The sequence below is a fragment of the Cetorhinus maximus genome, chromosome 10 (assembly GCF_964194155.1).
Source record: "Cetorhinus maximus chromosome 10, sCetMax3.hap1.1, whole genome shotgun sequence".
In the NCBI taxonomy this organism is placed as follows: Eukaryota; Metazoa; Chordata; class Chondrichthyes; order Lamniformes; family Cetorhinidae; genus Cetorhinus; species Cetorhinus maximus.
In genome coordinates, this window is record NC_135888.1 from 45,313,393 (window position 1) to 45,332,376 (window position 18,984).

An 18,984-nucleotide genomic window follows, 5' to 3' on the forward strand; every position below is an offset into this window, starting at 1 on the left:
TGACCAGAACTCCCAAGCCCCTGGTCCCACGGTCAAAGTGTCCCTTATTTTATTTCATAAGAGTCTATCACCCTGATCAAAACACCTCTAGTGCATTGGCATAGACTGCAATGGAGGCTGCACAGCCAATGTGGATTGCAGGAAAGAGAAAGAAAATTATAAGCAAGATGGAGTGAAAACTGAGGAACAAGGCTCCCTCTATTTATCTGCACAGCAAATTGTATTCCCATTGACCACCCTTCATTCCCCATCAACTAAAACTCACTACTTTAAATTGTAGCATGACCTAGGATCAGTCTATCTTTCTGCCACAGGATTACATTTTGGAAATCATATGCAATAGACAATATGATTCTTTCGTAGATAAGTAAAATATATGCAAAATGGAAATACTGTAAAAGCTAGAAATAAAAACAAAAAATGCTGGAATGGACCTGAAACATTATCTTGGTTTCTCTCTCTCCATAGATGCTGCCAGACCTACTGAGTATTTCCAGCATTTTTCTGTTTTTATGCAAAATATATATAGTCCAGTTCAGGCTAAAACTAGCAATTCAATTTTAAATAAGAACAAAATTTACACATAAGCAACATGCACCTTATGGTGTCAGATGTACTCAGTTGGTAGCACTGTTGCCTTAATTATGTTCAATAAAAATGTGGGCGTTCAAGTCCCACTCCAGAACTTCAGCAAAAAAAAATGCAGGCTCACATGCTAGTGGCCACATTATTTTAACCACATTCACTAACTTTAAACAAAAATGTTTTGTATGGAAAAAGGAAAGACTTGTATTTATATAACACCTTACACAAGCTCATGATGTTCCAAAGCGCTTAACACCCAATGAAGTACTTTTAAAGTGCGATTACTGTTGTAATCCAGGAAATGCAGAAGTCAATGTGCGCACAGCAATGTCTTACAAACAACTCTGCAATCCTGGCATATCCAGTCATGAGTAGGGATGGACAATTAAACAACTCACTGGAGGAACAGGCTCCAGAAATATCCCAGCACATCAGTGCAAAAGATGAGGTTGAAGCATTGGCAACAATCTTCAGCCAGAAGTGTCAAGTGAATGATCCATCTCTGCCTCCTCCGGAGGTCCCCAGCATTTTTTAAATTAATTTAAAGGATGTGGGCTTCTCTGGCTAGGCCAGCATTTATTGCCCATCCTGAGTTGCCCTTGAGAAGGTGGTGATGAGCTTCCTTTTTGAACCGCTGCAGTCCAATTGGTGTAAGAACACCCACAGGCCTGTTAGGAAAGGAGTTCCAGGATCTTGACCCAGCAACAGTGAAGGAACAGTGATATATTTCCAAGTCAGGATGGTGAATGATTTGGAGGGGAACTTCCAGGTGGTGGTGTTCCCATCTATCTGCTGCCCTTGTCCTTCTAGACGGTAGTGGTCGTGGATTTAGAAGGTGCTGTCGAAGGAGCCTTGGTGAATTCCTGCAGTGCGTCTTGTAGATGGTACATACTGTTGCTACTGTGCGTCGGTGGTGGAGGGAGTGAATGTTTGTGGATATGGTGCCAATCAAGCAGGCTGCTTTGTCCTGGACAGTGTCAAGCTTCCTGAGTGTTGTGGGAGCTGCACTCATCCAGGCAAGTGGGGAGTATTCCATCACACTCCTGACTTATGCCTTGTAGATGGTGGGCAGGCTTTGGGGAGTCAGGAGGTGGGTTATTCGTCACATGATACCAAGCCTCTGACCTGCTCTTGTAGCCAATCACAGATGTCAGTCCTCAGCCAATGCTATTCACTCCACATGATATCAAGGAATGGCTGAAGGCACTGGATACTGCAAAGGCTATGAGTCCTGACAATACTCCAGCTATAGTACTGAAGTCTTGAGCTCCAGAACCTGCCACGCCCCTAGCCAAGTTGTTCCAGTACAGTTACAACACTGGCATTTACCTGGAAATGTGGAAAATTGCCCAGGTATGTCTCGCCCCAAAAAAGCATGACAAATCCAACCCAGCCAATTACTGCTTCATCAGTCTACTCTCGATCATCAGTAAAGTGATGGAAAGGGTCATCAACAGTGCCATCAAGCAGCACTTGCTTAGCAATAACCTGCTCACTGACACTCAGTTTGGGTTCCGCCAGGATCACTCAGCTCCTGATCTCACTACAGTCTTGGTTCAAACATGGACAAAAGAGCTGAACTCTCGAGGTGAGGTGAGAGTGACTGCCCTTGACATCAAGGCACCATTTGACTGAGTGTGGTATCAAGGATCCCTAGCAAAACTGAAGTCAATGGGAATCAGGGGGAAAACTCTCCACTGGTTCAAGTCATACCTAGCACAAAGGAAGGTGGTTGTGGTTGTTGGAAGTCAATCATCTCAGTTCCAGGACATCACTGCAGGAGTTCCTCAGGGTGGTGTCCTCAGCCATTTCCCAGTATTCCTTTCTTCCACACCCCCACCTTGCAATCTATGATTTCAGAGCCTCCAGGGATTTCAGGGATATCCACCTCCTCCAGATTTCCAAATACCCCCAGCTGGCTGCGTTTCTCTGCAGGTGACAGCTTGGAGTAGTTGCTTATGTCGAACTGCATGGAAAAAGTGAGAAACTGTTCCGTTTTCACTGTCGCTGGGTCAAAATCTTGGAACTCCCTTCCTAACAGCACTATGGGTGTTCTTACAACACATGGACTGCAGCAGTTCAAAAAAAATGTTCATCACTACCTTCTCAAGGGCAATTAGGCATGGGCATTAAATGCTGGCCTAGCCAGCAATGCCAAATCCCATGAACGAATTTAAAAAAGAATAAGATTTAACCTCATTCTGACTCCTGATGGCAGGCTAACAGTCATTATTTATGGTATCTCAAATAAATATCCATCTTTAATGTGGGCACACTGAGGCTAGAAGTTTAAATCTCTCATCTCCTGGACTGCTGGAGGCAGCACTCAGGATATGAAACCTTGATTCCAGGTATCTTCTGGTCATTCCAGATTGAGATCCGTAATTCACAATATTTAGGAGAAAAGAGTTCCAGATTCCCAATACTCTTTACATGAAAAGGTGCTTCCTGGTTTTCCTGCACTCCCAGCAGTCTAGCTCTAATTTTAAGATTATGTTCCTGAGTTCTTGTTTTCCAGAGGAAATAGTTTCTCCATATCTACTCTATCAAATTCTGTTAATATTTTTAATTTCTCAATGAGATCATTGCACAATCTTCTAAACTCAAGGGAATACAAGTTTATGCAACCTGTCTTCATAATTTACCCCTTTAAGCCCTGATACCGTTCTGCTGAACTTGCACTGAAACATCTCCTTCCTAAATTGTAGTGTCCAATATTCCAATACTCTGGATCTGTTCTGACAAGGCTCTATACAACTGAAACATAAATGGAAAGCCTGACATGGAGCTGAACCATTCAGATCAGGTAGGTTTTGCATTCAATTCCTGTCTCCTACTGAGTTTGCTGATTTCAGCTTGGATGACAATGGGACAATGCAATTGGACCCAATCTTCCTGGGCTAGGAGAGAAAAATCGCACTGAGCACCTTCCATACTGGAGAATGGCTGATTTGATTGGCTATGTCAATCATGCATGTGGACAGAAAAAAATCTTGTTTAGATGCAATGCTTCATATAGTCAAATAATCTGCTGACACTTTTTGGCCAAGCTCACTTCTGAAATATGGTCAGTTGGAATGAGATAAAGAGATTGTCATTGTCTTCAAGAGAGAAGGAAGAAAGGAAAGAAAGTCAGAAGAGCAAAAAGATATCAACTTATTTTTGAACTGTTTACATTACTGTGTAATGGTGAGCATTATTTTTTGTCCATAGGAAGTTTTTTAATCTTAAGTACCAACATTTATTTATTTAACAGAATAAAGGAAAATGATGAATTGAATGTCCTTTGAATAAAGAACCATTGATCATGTCTCTGAAGAATTAAGAATCTTAGATGTCTTGGCTCAAACTTGTCCGAGTTCTTCAGTATCAAGCTGCATGACAGTATTCCTCTGATGTTGGGCAGATAGACTAGAGGACTTTCATTTAATTGAGAAGATTCACATAATGGGAAGTTCACCTGTGCACTAACTTCCCAAGCATAGTTCTCCGTTTCAACGCAATCTGCTTCTCTCAAGTGAGATTATATTTCTTAGCCCTCTTCCCAAAGAACGCTAAGCTTGTGGGCCCATGGTTCCACAGGATAATGGGGTTTACACTTTTCTTTAAAAAGAGCTTAAGTGATGTCTTTCTGGGACCTTCAAATTCATCACACTGAATGGACTATGACCGAGAACATAAGGAGTTAACACAGTGCTCGTTTAATTTGCACCCTCGTTCAATGTTTACTCGGAAAGAAAAAGTGCCAGTGGGAGTGGCTGAAAAATGTTGATTGTGGCACCAGAATTCTTTATACAAATGAATATAATTACAGGACAAACCTCTGAGTTCAAAGCTTTTCCACCTTACCTTTTACTGCAGTAACACAAACCTTAATAGACTGTGTCTGTCGGACTGAATATTACAACCTGCATAATCAAGATTCAGAACACCAAAACATGAAACAGAAAGGCCAAGTGAGACAGCTGAGAAGTAGGACAATTTTTCCTTGTTAATCGGAAGCTGGGATAAGAGGTTGGGGTGGGGGCAAGAGCAATTTTCAACAGGCACCCAGCAAGTAAGGCTCTTTGCTGATAAAATTAACAAGGAAAAATTGCCCTAATATTCCCCTTTAGCTTCAAAAGCAATCATCTTCTCTCTTGTGTTGCTGATTTCAGCTACAAGTGCATTCTCCATTCAGGTGCCTTCACACAGAAGGCTTGATTTCCCAACAGGCATTACATTGATAGAAATGATTGGGATTTAGGCTGAAGTAAGAAAGAAAGATCTGAATTTATATAGTGTTTTCACAACATTCCAAGCACCTTAAAGCCAATGAGGTGTTTTTAAAATCCAATCACTGTTGTAACGTAGGGAAATGTGGCAGAAAATTTCGGCACAGTGACAAACAACAATGTAATAATGACCAGGTTTTTTGGTTGGTTGAGGGATAAATATTAGGCAGGACACTGGGGAGAACTTCATTGTTCCTATTTGAATAATGCCATGGTATCCTATACATCCACCTAAGAGGGCAGACGGGGCCTCAATTTAACATCTTATCTGAAAGACATCACCACCCCTCAGTAAAGCAGTGAAGTGTCAGCCTAGATTTTGTGCTTAAGTCTCTGGAGTGAGACTTAAACATTTTAACTCAGAAGAGAGTGCTACCATTGATTCACAGTTGATACCTAAGGAGTATCAACTGTGGAGAATCATAATGGCTCATTTGGTACCCCATGCAGCCTTCTTTCACTATTTTCTCTTTTGCTGATGGTGCATATTTTGTTAAGCAGGCTTTACAGTTTTGGTTCAATGGGTGTTCCTCTAAATCAGTCTCAATACGTTTGGGGTTTAGAATCTTACAGCAGTGAAACAGCCATACAGCTGTCCTGCCTGTGTCAGTTTTTTGAAAGAGCTGTCTAACTTAGACCCACGTCACAGCTTTTTACACATAACCACGCAAATTAGTCCTCTTCAAGTCATGTCCAATTCCCTTCTGACAGTTCCTGCAGAGATCATTCCAACACCCTCTCAGTTAGTGCATTCCAGACATTAACAACCTTCCATGTGAAATAATTTCTCTTTATTTTCCCTTTTCTGCCAATTATTTTAGATCTATGACATCTGGTTACCAATCACTTTGCCAGAGGAAACAGTTTCTCCCTACTTGCGCTTTCAAAACCCCTCGTAACTTTGAATACTCTTATTAGATCTCTCATTAACTTCCTCTGCTCCAAGGATTTGCTCAATTTTATTTATGACAGGCAATATTTGTGAAAGTATTGACAGTTATTCAAGTGCAGTAATTGTTTTCCAAACAATTTAAGGAGCTGGAGCTACGTGAGTCCTAGAATTAGAGAACTGTACAGCACTGAAGGAGGGCATTCGGTCCAACATGTGGGTTCCAGCTCTTTGAAAGTTATCCAATTAGTCCCAATCTCCATGCCATTTCCCCACAGCCCTGTAATTTTTTTTTCCTTTTTATGCATTTCCCTTTTACTAGTTCAATTGAATTGACTTCTACCACCCTTTCAAGGCAATGTATTCTAGGTCACAATACCTTGCTGCATAAAGTAATTTATCTTCTGGTTCTTTTGACAATTTCCTCTGGTTACCAACATTCATGGCATGTGTTGGGTTTTGTATTCAGAAATGGGTGGGACAGGATGATGTCCAGCAGTGGGACAATTGCAGTGACTTATGGCCATTTGAGTGGGATGCCTGGAATTATGTGTCTACATGAGTTTGTAGCTTCTTTGAAGTATTAGTCGGGGTGGGTGGTGGTTCTAATCTAGTTAAACAAGATAGTATTTCTGCATTGCTATTCAGAGCTTTACAGTATGATGGAGTGTTATGATATTGCAGGTGGTATTTGCCAGGCTGACCAAATCCCAAAGGGAAACTTGGCTATGCTATCACAACAATTTTGCAATTTGTATTTATTACAAGAAGGTTTGTGCACTCAAGTCAGAAGTATTGAGGTCAGTACCACTGATAGAGATTTTAAAGATTAAATTAAACCATTTATGTTTTATTTTCTTTTGTTAATAAACACACAACTACAGTTACACAGTTACCTTTAGTTTTATAAAAGTTTTCATAAGATTTCTACTTAACTAAACTTCCAACTACACACCCCTTTCAGAGAAAACTCCAGATAGATTCATCATCTATAAAACCTCTAACAATATTACCACAAGCACCCACTGTTGCTATAAGGGAGGTATTTCACAGCTCCTTCCTCCCTTTCACTCAGCAATGGAATTCCAAAAGCTTTTAACAAAACCTTGGTTACTGGAACAGCACACTTCTCCAAGGTGGCTAGAGGCTTTTTCCACAGGTCTGTTTCACAGTGCACCTTTCGAGATCTTACAAGGCCACACCCCACACAGCTTTCCATCTTTCTTTAAATATATTTCCTCCCTTTTGATCTGTATATCCCGTTGTTTCAACCTGTCTTTGTAAGTTACTTTTCCCAGAATGTAAAAATCTTTCATGTTGTCATTGTGGCCAGCATTTTTGGTATAAATAAACTTAATAACTTTGCCTTATTTATCTTGCCAGTTGTAAACATCTTATCATGTCCTTTTGAAAGCCAAACAACCTCAATTTATCTAAAAATACAAATTCCATTCACACTGTATCTGCTGAGACTTCATCCTAGCTTGCCCATCTCCATTTCAAATACCTGTTTTACAACTAAGCCCTTCTGATGATTCCAACCTTGCGGTCTAACTGTCTGCAGTTTAACATTCCTTATTTACTCTATCAAACCCCACATAATTTTGAACACCTTTTTAAATTGACTATTCACATGACCTCCTGGCTGGTCTGCCACCATAAATAAATTTGAATTCATCCAAAAGCTCTGCTGCCCACATCCTAGCATAGAGCAAGTCCTGTTCACCTATCACCCCTGTGTTCTCTGACCTACATTAGCTTCTGGTCCAGCAACATCTTGATTTTAGAGCTCTTACCCTTGTTTTGAATCCCTTCCTGGCCTCACCCCTCCCAATCTCTGTTAACTCCTACAGCCTCAAAACCATCTGAGATATCTCTGCTCCTCCAATTCTGGCTTCTTGTGCACCCTTGATTTTTATCTCTTGACCACTGACAGCCATGCCTTAATCTGCCTAGGCCCTAAGCTCTGGAATTCCCTCCCTAAACCTCTCCAACATTGTCTTCTCCTTTAAGATGCTCCTTAACACGTATCTCACTTAGGCCATCTTGGTTGTTCCATCTTTTGTTAACCTTCATTTTTAGAATTCTCGGGAGACAGTAAGAAGATAATCAGAACATAATAATTAGGAGCACGAGTTGGAACTTTAAGCCTGCTCCTCTGCTTCGTAAAATCCAGGCTAATCGTCTACCTCAACTCCACCTTCTAGCACTATCCCCATATCCCTTAATTCTCTCAGTACAGTGTACCCAAAAATCTATCGATCACTGTCTTGAATGTACTAATGACTGAGAATAGTTTCAACGAGCATTAGCCCTCGCAGGTGCTAGAAATAAAAGAAAAGAAACATTGTGTATATAAAAAAAGTAAAATGATAGCTTTGAATAGATTGAAACCTCTATTGTTTTCCTTTGAGAAATAAAATAGAAATATTTCTACTGTAAGTGTATGTATTATATCACTCAGTTATTTGCTCATTCATTTTTTAAATTACTTAATAATATAAGTTTAAAACCAGATTTGAAGTTACAATCCTTTACATTCATCAACAGCAGTGAAGGGGCCTTTGGGCCATAGAATAATTTCTTAACAAAAGCTATAATCAAAAAGTTTGTTCTGCTTGTGTTCCTAGCTTACCTTATCAAGATTGGTGAGGACATTCATAAAGAGTGAGAGTCACTGAAGCAAATGTTCTAAAATTAGCAAACTGGAAGATCTACATCAATATGGATAGGAAGCAATCAAAAATATAAGCTCCACTTTTATATTCTCCATTTAATTTTCTAGTGTTCCTAACCGGATAGCACTGTTTCAACATTCTACCTTTCGTAAATTTGAGGCCACCCAAAACTCTGCTGCCTGTCTCTTAGCTCGCACCAAATCCTGTTTATCCATCACGCCTGTGCTCACTAACCATTTCTGGCTCCTTGTTAAGCATCTCATCCTCATTTTAAAATTGTTCCATGGCTTCACCCCTCCCTACCTCTGTAATCTTCTCCAGCCTCATAACCCACCCAATATATCTGCACTGCTCTAAATCTGGCATCTTAAGCATCCCTGATTTTGGTTGTTCCACCATTGTGGCTGTACCTTTATCTGTCAAGGCTGATAGGCTTGGAAATTCCTCCCTAAATCACTCTGCCTCTCTACCTCTCTTTCCTCATTTAGGATACTCCTTAAAACATACCTATTTGACCAAACTTTTGGTCAAATACCCTAATGTCTCCTTATGTAGCTCAGTGTCAAATTTTGCTTCACAATGCTCCTGTGAAGCACCTTGAGAAATGTTAATTCAACAATTAGGCACTATATAAATACAAAACAAAAACAGAATTACCTGCAAAAACTCAACAGGTCTGGCAGCATCGGTGGAGAAGAAAACAGTTGACGTTTCGAGTCCTCAGGACCCTTCGGCAGAACTGAAGTATAGTTAGGAGAGAGGTGAAATATAAGCTGGTCTAAGGTGGGGGGCGGGGGGAGAAAGAAGTTGAGGGTGGGGTGGTTGTAGGGATAAGCAAGCAGTGATAGGAGCAGATAATCAAAAGATGTCACAGACAAAAGGATCAAAGAGGTGTTGAAGGTGGTGATATTATCTAAGAAAAGTGCTAATTAAGAATGGATGGCAGGATACTCAAGGTACAGCTCTAGTGGGGGTGGGGTGGAAAGACTAACAAAGTATTAGTTGTAGATTTAAAAATAATGGAAATAGGTGGGAAAAGAAGAATCTATATAAATTATTGAAAAAAAAGGGAGGGGGAAGAAACGGGGTGAGGAAGGGGGGAGGGGGAGTTTAAGATCTAAAGTTGTTGAATTCAATATTCAGCCCGGAAGGCTGTAAAGTGCCTAGTCGGAAGATGAGGTGCTGTTCCTCCTGTTCTAGTGGAGGATCCTCCGCCATTTCCGCCAACTCCAGCATGATGCCACCACCAAACACATCTTCCCTTCACACCCCCTGGCGGCATTCCGTAGGGATCGTTCCCTCCGGGATACCCTGGTCCACTCCTCCATCACTCCCTACTCCACAACCCCCACCTATGGCACCTCCCCATGCCCACGCAGAAGATGCAACACCTTCCCCTTCACTTCCTCTCTCCTCACCGTCCAAGGGCCCAAACACTCCTTTCAAGTGAAGCAGCATTTCACTTGCATTTCCCCTAACTTAGTCTACTGCATTCGTTGCTCCCAATGCGGTCTCCTCTACATTGGAGAGACCAAACGCAAACTGGGCAACCGCTTTGCAGAACACCTACGGTCTGTCCGCAAGAAAGACCCAAACCTCCCTGTCGCTTGCCATTTTAACTCCACCCTGCTCTCTTGCCCACGTCTGTCCTTGGCTTGCTGCATTGTTCCAGTGAAGCCCAACGCAAACTGGAGAAACAGCACCTCATCTTCCGACTAGGCACTTTACAGCCTTCCGGGCTGAATATTGAATTCAACAACTTTAGATCTTAAACTCCCCCTCCCCCCATCCCCACCCCGTTTCTTCCCCCTCCCTTTTGTTGTTTTTTTTTCAATTTTTTTTCCAATAATTTATATAGATTTTTCTTTTCCCACCTATTTCCATTATTTTTAAATCTACAACTAATACCTTGTCAGTCTTTCCACCCCACGCCCACTAGAGCTGTACCTTGAGTGTCCTGCCATCCATTCTTAATTAGCACTTTTCTTAGATAATATCACCACCTTCAACACCTCTGATCCTTTTGTCTGTGACATCTTTTGATTATCTGCTCCTATCACTGCTTGCTTGTCCCTACAACCACCCCACCCTCAACTTCTCTCCCCCCACCCCCCCACCTTAAACCAGCTTATATTTCACCCCTCTCCTAACTATACTTCAGTTCTGTTGAAGGGTCATGTGCACTCGAAACGTCGACTCTTTTCTTCTCCAAGGAAAGAATGATAGTTTTAGCTTTACAATTATTCTTTCTCACTATGTATAAGAATTAAGGTTATATGTCAACAACCGTTTTTAACTGTCTGTTCTATTACTGTTTAATACGTTTTGCTGGGCAAATAGGTGAAATTTCAAGCATAGGTGGGAAATTTGGAAGGATGATTCAGAAAACACAATATAATCAAATGTAAGAATTTTAAAGTAGATGCAAGTCTTGTGGTTGCGAAGGTGCAATATAAATCCAAGTCTTTTTTCTCAGCGGGAGAAACCTACCCGAGCCGGGGTGCAATGACGTAACAAACATGCGACAGTCACCCAGTCCCCAGCTGCTCGCCGGGGCTGGTGACGTCAGTGCGCCGGTTCGACGTGGCGATGGCGCCATCACGTCCGCCGCCCTCCCCCCCCCCCCCAGTTCGTGCGTGCGGTGGGTGGGGCCAGCTGCTCTCGACTGGAGGACGTGGACTGGACGGTGTGTGCGGGAGCGCTGGCCTGAGGGGAGCAGACAAGGGGGTAAGGGAAATACTCTGAGGGGGAAGGGAGTGGGGAGAAACCGCGGCTCGGTCACCCCGGGAGGGGAAGGTCCGGCCAGTTCACAGAGGTGACCCTTGAATGGACGGGCTGGACTTTTGTTCCTGCCGAAGGCGATGTACCTGGAGGGGGCGGCAAGCCTTGTGCTCAGCACCTCACTTAGTGAATTTTACATCGGGCCGCTTTCTGAATGAAGCGCCTTTTGGGGAATTGGGTCAGTTAAGATAGGATGTTTGTATCCTGACCTCCCCCACCCTCTCAGACACAAGTTTAGTTGCTTATTCTTCTAATGGCAGTTGTGCAATCTGTTGGTGACCAGCTGCAAACGAATGCACCATATCTAGAATTACCTTTGTAAATTGTAAATTATAAATTATTTACAAATTATATTGTAAATATAAAAGCAGAATCCCGTTTATACACAGCAAGCTCCCACAAACGGAAGCCTCGTAAATGATCAGATAAACCGTTATGATGTTGGATGAATCATAAATGTTGGCTGGGAGACAAAACAAGTACTTTCCTAATTCTACTTGAACTAACACCACGCACTCTTTTGCATCCATCTGAGAAGGTAGATGGGGACTCGGTTTAACATCTCTTCCCGAAGGCAGCACCTCTACCAGTACAACACTCTCTTAGTACTGTGCTGAAGTGTCACCCTGGATTGTGTGCACAAGTCTCGGAGTGGGTTTTGAACTGACAATTTTCTGACTCAGGTGAGAGTGCTACTCACTGATTCAAGACTGACCTCATCTCCAATTCCTTCCGAATAAAATTGGAAAGACATTTTCTTGTGTTGTAGTGGCATAACAGTGCAACTTATGCCTATAATGTGAGCATATGTTTCTATGATGCGATTTGTGTCAGATGCAGACTCCACGGTTGCCAGTATTTCTCAAAAAGTTGACAGTCCGCCTACCACAGTCATCAACGTAGTACATGAATGTTGGTCTGATGGCCAGGCTGGGTATCTACTCTTATGGGGAGTTGAAAACTGACAAAACAATAAAACCATTCACAGAAAGCAGGTTGTAACTACAGTGTGACAAGTTTAGATAAGCAGATCCTATAATAATTTTTAAATGGTATTGTAAAAATAAGGGCAGAATGCTTAATTTTGAACTAGGAGCTGAACTATGTTTTCTTGTCCTGGTCCAATTATTCAGTATATGTTTGGTCTGCTGCGAACATTGAAATGAACTGTTTGAAGTACTGCCTATAAGCATCTCTGATATACGTAGTATTCTTTCAGTCTGAATCATATGAAGCACTTTGTATCAAATGCTGTAATCCAGTAATAATTTGTAATGTGCAGAGAAATCAGTTGAGTCTGCACCAATTGATATTCTCTACTTGTGAGAGGGCAAGACCCTTCAGTTATCTGTAAGAATGGTTTAACATTCTGTTGCAATCACACATGATTCCAATGTAAACAAAATTGCATATGCTGGAAATCTGAACAGAAGGTGTGGGAAGCTCTCAGCAGACTTGTCAGAGAAGCAGATGTTAACTTTGAAGGTAACTGATCATTTTGGAGAAATTAGCTTTTGGACAATTGAAAGGAAGTAAGATCTGGCAATAACATGGATGTGGGGTGTGTAGTCCCTGTTCTGAATGCAGGTATATAGAATCACACTAAACTGAGGCGGCATCTTCACTGACAAGTACAGGCTATAACATTTTGCTACCTTTGATGAGTTACCTCTTAATTTGCTTTCTGAGTGGAGCATTTAAGGAGGTTTGTTAGTTATGCAGCTGCTGCTTTGTCCTTGTGACTTAAAGCATTCAGAACCTAGATGAGTGTGTTTATGTTTGACGAAGTCTGACTTGGAACTACTGTCTGCTAAGTTGGTTTCCATTTATGTGTTTTAAAATGTGACACCAGTATGTATGTATACCCAGTGTCCAAGAGTGGAGTGTTTTAATGTGACACCAGTGTATACCCAGGGTCTGTGAACAGAGTGCTCTGATGGAGAAGTTTCAGCTTAGATCATAATTACTTGTTTACTTTTGCCAAAAAAGTTGCTTTTAAATGCTACTTACTCTGCCTATGACTGTGGGACTGAGTGGAAAATCCACTGGGACCAGCTGCAAACGAATGCACCATATCTACCCTTGCTTTGTCTTGTAATTGTTAACCCTTAAGATTAGGCAGCAATGTTAGGCCTAGGCAGCAAACAAATGCAGTGGATTTTCATCTTGTTCTTTTACCTGGGTTGGAATTGAACACAGACTGCTGAACGTATGAGGCCTATGTAAAATAAGATAGGGGCTATTACACCAGGGCCTGGAGCACAAGTGCTGAAGATTTGCCACCACTGTCAGCCTCACTTCAGCCATAAAGAAAGCTGAAAATGCAAATGTCACTTTGGTGAAGCAGGATGTTTTGAGATGAGGGATGAGTGGAGGAAGCTTTCTCTCTCAACACCCCTCAAGTGTGTTCTGATGAAGAGTCATTCGGACTCAAAACGTTAACTGTGTTCCTCTCCGCAGATGCTGTCAGACCTGCTGAGTTTTTCCAGCTATTTTTGTTTTTGTTTCAGATTTCCAGCATCCGCAGTATTTTGCTTTTACCCCTCAAGTGGGTATTCTTCATGTGTGAAGGTCTAGAAAGTGAGAATCAGGCCACCACTGGGGGGTCTTGCAGCCAGGTCCCTGTACTCACCCTTCCTGGATGGAGTATGAGGCTGAATATGGTCACTGAATAATGGCTGGTAAGGAACAGAAACCTCTGTTGTTTTTCCTCTCCTTGGCCAAGATGGCTGAAACCAATTATAACATCCCTGACTGCTTCCCTTCACTGAGATTATTCAGCTGAGACCAAGGATTGGACACTGTGCAACTAAAACAGGAGGGACCCATTGGGCAGTGCACCACCAGCTGAGTTACTGGAAGGTTGTGGCTACATTTTTACTTTTTTTTTTACAATGTGCAGGCAGTACATAGGGATGCAATCCTCCTCAGACACATGCTTCAGCTGATGGAGGATTGTGTGATGGATTCAGACACAGCAAGTTGCAGTTGATAGCAACATCTACGTGAATCTGCACTTGTATAAATTCGACCCATTCGGGGTGGACCTGGTTTATTTTTGTTGGAAAAGCTAGATTGTTTCTGAAGTTGTGGCCGTTTGAATTGCTCAACTTCTTGTTAATAATTGGCTGACTGAGCTGCATTTTTGATTGAATTTGTCGGTTGAGGCTTCTGATGCTTTTATTGAATGTGTGTTGGCAAAACTGCATGGGTTTGTGAGGTGATGGAATCTGAGTGTTGTACCCAATCATAGTACTTGACCAGGTTGAATTGTGGAATGAACTGACCAATCACCCAGCGGGAATAAACAATTGCATCTTTGTTTGTGAGTTAAACACTATTCCTAATTTGGTCTGCTTCAGGAATCTGAAATAAAATTACAGTGTGACACTGTCTCGTTCCAGACCAAGTTCAGCTTGAACACAGCCAGGTTTGTCTGTCTTGGACTGTGTAAACTTAATCACTGACTTCCTTTTCCACAGGTGGTGCCTGCCTTTTAAAGGACATTGATAGTCTGTTTTAAAAGTCTTAGTTTAAAATATTTGAGGACAAAATGATGAATAATCTTGCCTGTCACAGATGCAACAGGGACAAGCAAGTCACTTGGAGAATAGCTCAATTACACTTTCCATGCACACTTGTGCTGAGGGGCAAGTTCCGAGAATGTTGTATAATTGGTCGGGCGTTATTTAATCCTGCTAGTGCAGCATTCAGTGAGTTTAGTTGATGTAATGCAAGTTCACGGCAGACAAAGACTCCTGAATTGTGTATAACCTTCAGTGGGCAGTGACATGTTCAATGTTATGTTACGGTTCCCTGAGAGAGAGCATAATGTCTCTTGGCTTTATTGTTGTATACTTATTATTTGTTTAATAAGTACTTTATAACAGACTTGTCTGACCATTAGGTTACAGTGAACCATAACTGATGTCTTTCAATTGATTTAGTCAGCAAGAGCATGTTGGCGTGCTAGTGTGTTGTGTGGAGATGGCAATAATTGGCACCTGTAGCAATGGACATAATATAATTGTTTTCATGTGCAAGTAAACCTTGGAACTCCAGTGATAATTATGGGATTTCTGCTGTGAAATTATAAACATAGTGTAACTCTATACCCACTTCTGCTTAGCTATGTAATTTGAGAAGTGTGTGCAATTTACAGCAACAGAATTGGACTGTACTGATGTAATCAAGGCATATTATAAAGTAAGAAAATTGCTGTATTTTGTTTACCTCCTGCACCAATACCTTGATTCTGATAGCAATGCTCCACTTCTGTTATTTTGATGAGTCTTGAGATTTTGTACAGAAGCTAAGCAGCGTCTTGTTGACTGCCTGTGTTGTCTCAACACCAGTTTAGATGCAACAAAGTTTCAGAAAGAGAAATTGTTTGCAGTATATACTTAGGATATGAAAGAGGGAGATTGGGGTGAAATTTTAGTTGGGATCCTTCAGTTTTATAGAACTGCTCTGGTTAGGCCACAACTGGAGTATTGCGTCCAGTTCTGGTCACCACATTTAGGCAGGATGTGAGGGTCCTTGTGAAGGTGCAGAGGAGATTTACCAGATTGGTTCCAGGGATGATGAATTTTAGCTACAAGGTTAGGTTGCAGAAGCTGGGGTTGTTCTCCTTGGAGCAAAGGGATTGAGGAAAGATCTGATAGAGGTGTACAAGATTATGACAGGTTTTTTAGATAAGGTAGCAAAGAAAAGCTGTTCCCATTAGCTGATGGAACAAGGACTAATGGACACATATTTAAGATTTTGGGCAAGGGATGCAGGAGGGATGTGAGGAAGAACTATTTACACAGCAAGTGGTAATGACCTGGAAGTCACCATCTGCAAGGATGACGAAAGCCGAGTTAATCAGTAATTTCAAGTGGAAATTGATTGGCACTTGAAGGAAATAAACTTGCAAAGTTACGAGGATAGAGCAGGGGTATGGTACTTGCAGAGTTATGAGGATAGAGCAGGGGCATGGTAGTGAGTGTATTGCTCTACAGAGAGCTGGCATAGATTTGATGGGCCGAATGGCCGCCTCCATGCCATGATGACTATAATTAGAACAAAGGTGGGAAACGGTAAGGCTAACAGCTGAAGGCTACCTTTGGGCTACCAAGTCACAACCCATGACCCAAGACAACTCTGATCTGTTGACATTTATTTTTCTTAATTGTTGGTTTTTCCTGTTTATATTTTAGAGATTTGGAGGTCTGCAAGGCCTTCCTGGTGGGATTCTTCACAATGGGAAGCTGTTCATATTCACAGCCTGAGATCCACAAATTATCGTTTTAAACCTTTTATAGGAACCAAAAGACTCCATAATCTGCAGTTAAACAGTCGAAGGAGACATAAGCTTGAATTCTGTTAGCCGAAATATTTTGATATTGGTACTGTTGATGAGTTAAATAGTTTTCTAAACACAGGCAAGAGGTGGAAAAGGCTGCATGTTACACAAAGGTCATTCCAATCTTCCAATTGAAAAGTTGCCAGCAGCACCCACATCCTCAGAACAAACGAAATGTTTGAAGTCCTTGGGCTGACTGCCTTACTGAGTCTGAGTTGTCTGAGATTCATGTGTTATCTGATCCTATCAAGAAAGACTGGACAAATTGGCACTCTTGTCTAGAAAAGAAAAGGCTGAGGGGTGATCTGACAGAGGTTTTTAAAATTCTGATGGAATTCAAAGGATAGATGTAGAGAAGATGTTTCCACTTGTGGGAGAGAGAAAAACTAGGGGACATTGGAAACCTTGGAGAGGCAGTGGCGTAGTGGTCTTGTTACTGGACCAGTAATCTAGAAACCCAAAGTAATGCTCTGGGGACCTGAATCCCACCACGGCAGATGGTAAAATTTGAATTCAATAAAAATCTGGAATTAAAAGTCTAATGATGACCATGAAACCATTGTCGATTGTCATAAAAACCCAAATGGTTCACTAATGTCTTATAGGGAAGGAAATCTGCCATCCTTACCTGGTCTGGCCTACATGTGACTCCAGACCTATAGCAATGTGGTTGACTCTTAAATGCCCTCCGAAATGGCCCAATGAGCCACTCAGCTGTATCAAAGTGCTACGAAGTCTAAAAGGAATGAAACTGGACGGATCACCCAGCATCGACCTAATAACCTGAAATAACAATGGCAAATTCAGCCCTGTTGACCTTGCAGAATCCTTCTCACTAATGTCTGGGGGCTTGTGCCAAAATTGGGAGAGTTGCCCCACAGACTAGTCAAGCAACAACCTGACATAGTCATACTCACGGCATCATACCTTACAGATGGTGGTCCTAGACACCATCATCACCATCCCTGGGTATGTCCTGACCCAGGATAGACCCAACAGAGGTGGTGGCACACTGATATACAGTTGAGAGGGAGTTGCTCTGGGAGTCCTCAACTCGAACTCCAGACCCCATGAAGTCTCATGGCATCAGGTCAAACATGGGCAAGGAAACCCGCTGCTGATTACTACGTACCGCCCTCCCTCAGCTGATGAATCAGTGCTCCTCCATGTTGAACACGACTTGGAGGAAGCACTGAGGGTGAAAAGGGCACAGAAAATACTGTGGGTGGGGGACTTCAATGTCCATCACCAAGAATGGCTCGAATAGCACCACTACTCACCAAGCTGGTCGAGTCCTAAAGAACATAGCTGCTAGACTGGGTCTGCAGCAGGAGATGAGGGAAAAACATACTAGACTTCATCCTCACCAACCTGCCTGCCGCAGATGCATCTGTCCATGACAGTATCGGTAGGAGTGACCACTGCCCAGCCCTTGTGGAGACAAAGTCCCATCTTGACACTGAGGATACCTTCCATTATGTTGTGTGCACTACCACTGTGCTAAATGGGATAGATTTCAAACAGATCTAGCAACTCAAGACTGCGCAACCGTGAGGTGTTTTGGGCCATCAGCAGCAGCAGAATTGTACTCAACCAAAATCTGTAACCTCATGGCCCATCATACCTACCTTTACCACCATGCCAGGGGATCAATCCTGGTTCAAAGATGAGTTAGGAGCAGCACCATCCAGGATGAAGCAGCCCGCTTGATTGGCATCCCATCCACAAACATTCACTCCCTCCACCAGCAACGCTCAGTGGCAGCAGTGTCTACCATCTACAAGATGCACTGTGGAAACTGACCAAGCCTCCTTAGACAGCACCTTCCAAACCCATGGCCACTACCATCTAGAAGGATAAGGGCAGCAGACATACGGGAACGCCACCACCTAGAAGTCCCCCTCCAAGCCACTCACCATCCTAACTTGGACGCTGGGTCAAAACCCTGGAACCCCCTTCCTAACAGCACTGTGGATGTACCTACACCACGTGCAGCGGTTCAAGAAAGAAGCTCACCACCACCTTCTCAAGGGCAATTAGAGATGGGCAATAAATGCTGGCCTAGCCAGTGACGCCTGCATCCCATGAATGAATTTAAAAAAAAACATAAATATAAGACAGTCATTAGCAAATGGAAAAGAAATTCAGGAGCAACCGAATGTCCCCTCTTTGTGCTGTAAATTTGACCTATTGGCTTGTCATTGAGGGTGTTCTAAATCCAGTCGGACAGAGACTTTCTATGAATGTATAGTTATGCTTGGATAATTCTTTTACGCCAACTTTTTCTGTGACTTTGTTGCAATCCTTGTGAAGGTTAACGGACCAGTTTCTGCCACTTCTGATTTCAAGGCCATCGTGTTCATACTGTTGTAGAATGAGGTATTCCCATACCTGGTCAGTAACCTTATGCTAAATATGATGCATCCTCGT

General features: G+C 42.3%; 1 protein-coding gene across 3 annotated transcripts in view; it reads left to right on the forward strand.

The window, feature by feature from the left end:
• Window positions 1-11,072: 11,072 nt before the first annotated feature.
• The window catches only part of slc31a1 (solute carrier family 31 member 1), a 54,448-nt gene continuing 46,536 nt past the window's right edge, over window positions 11,073-18,984 (forward strand). Inside the window, exon 1 of one of the 3 annotated variants that reach the window (XM_078550378.1) lies at window positions 11,073-11,153. The gene's annotated coding sequence lies outside the window, so the exon portion shown is untranslated. Of the gene's footprint in view, window positions 11,154-14,046; window positions 14,070-18,984 lie in introns of those variants that run through there. The other 2 variants (XM_078550380.1, XM_078550379.1) reach the window with 2 other exon arrangements.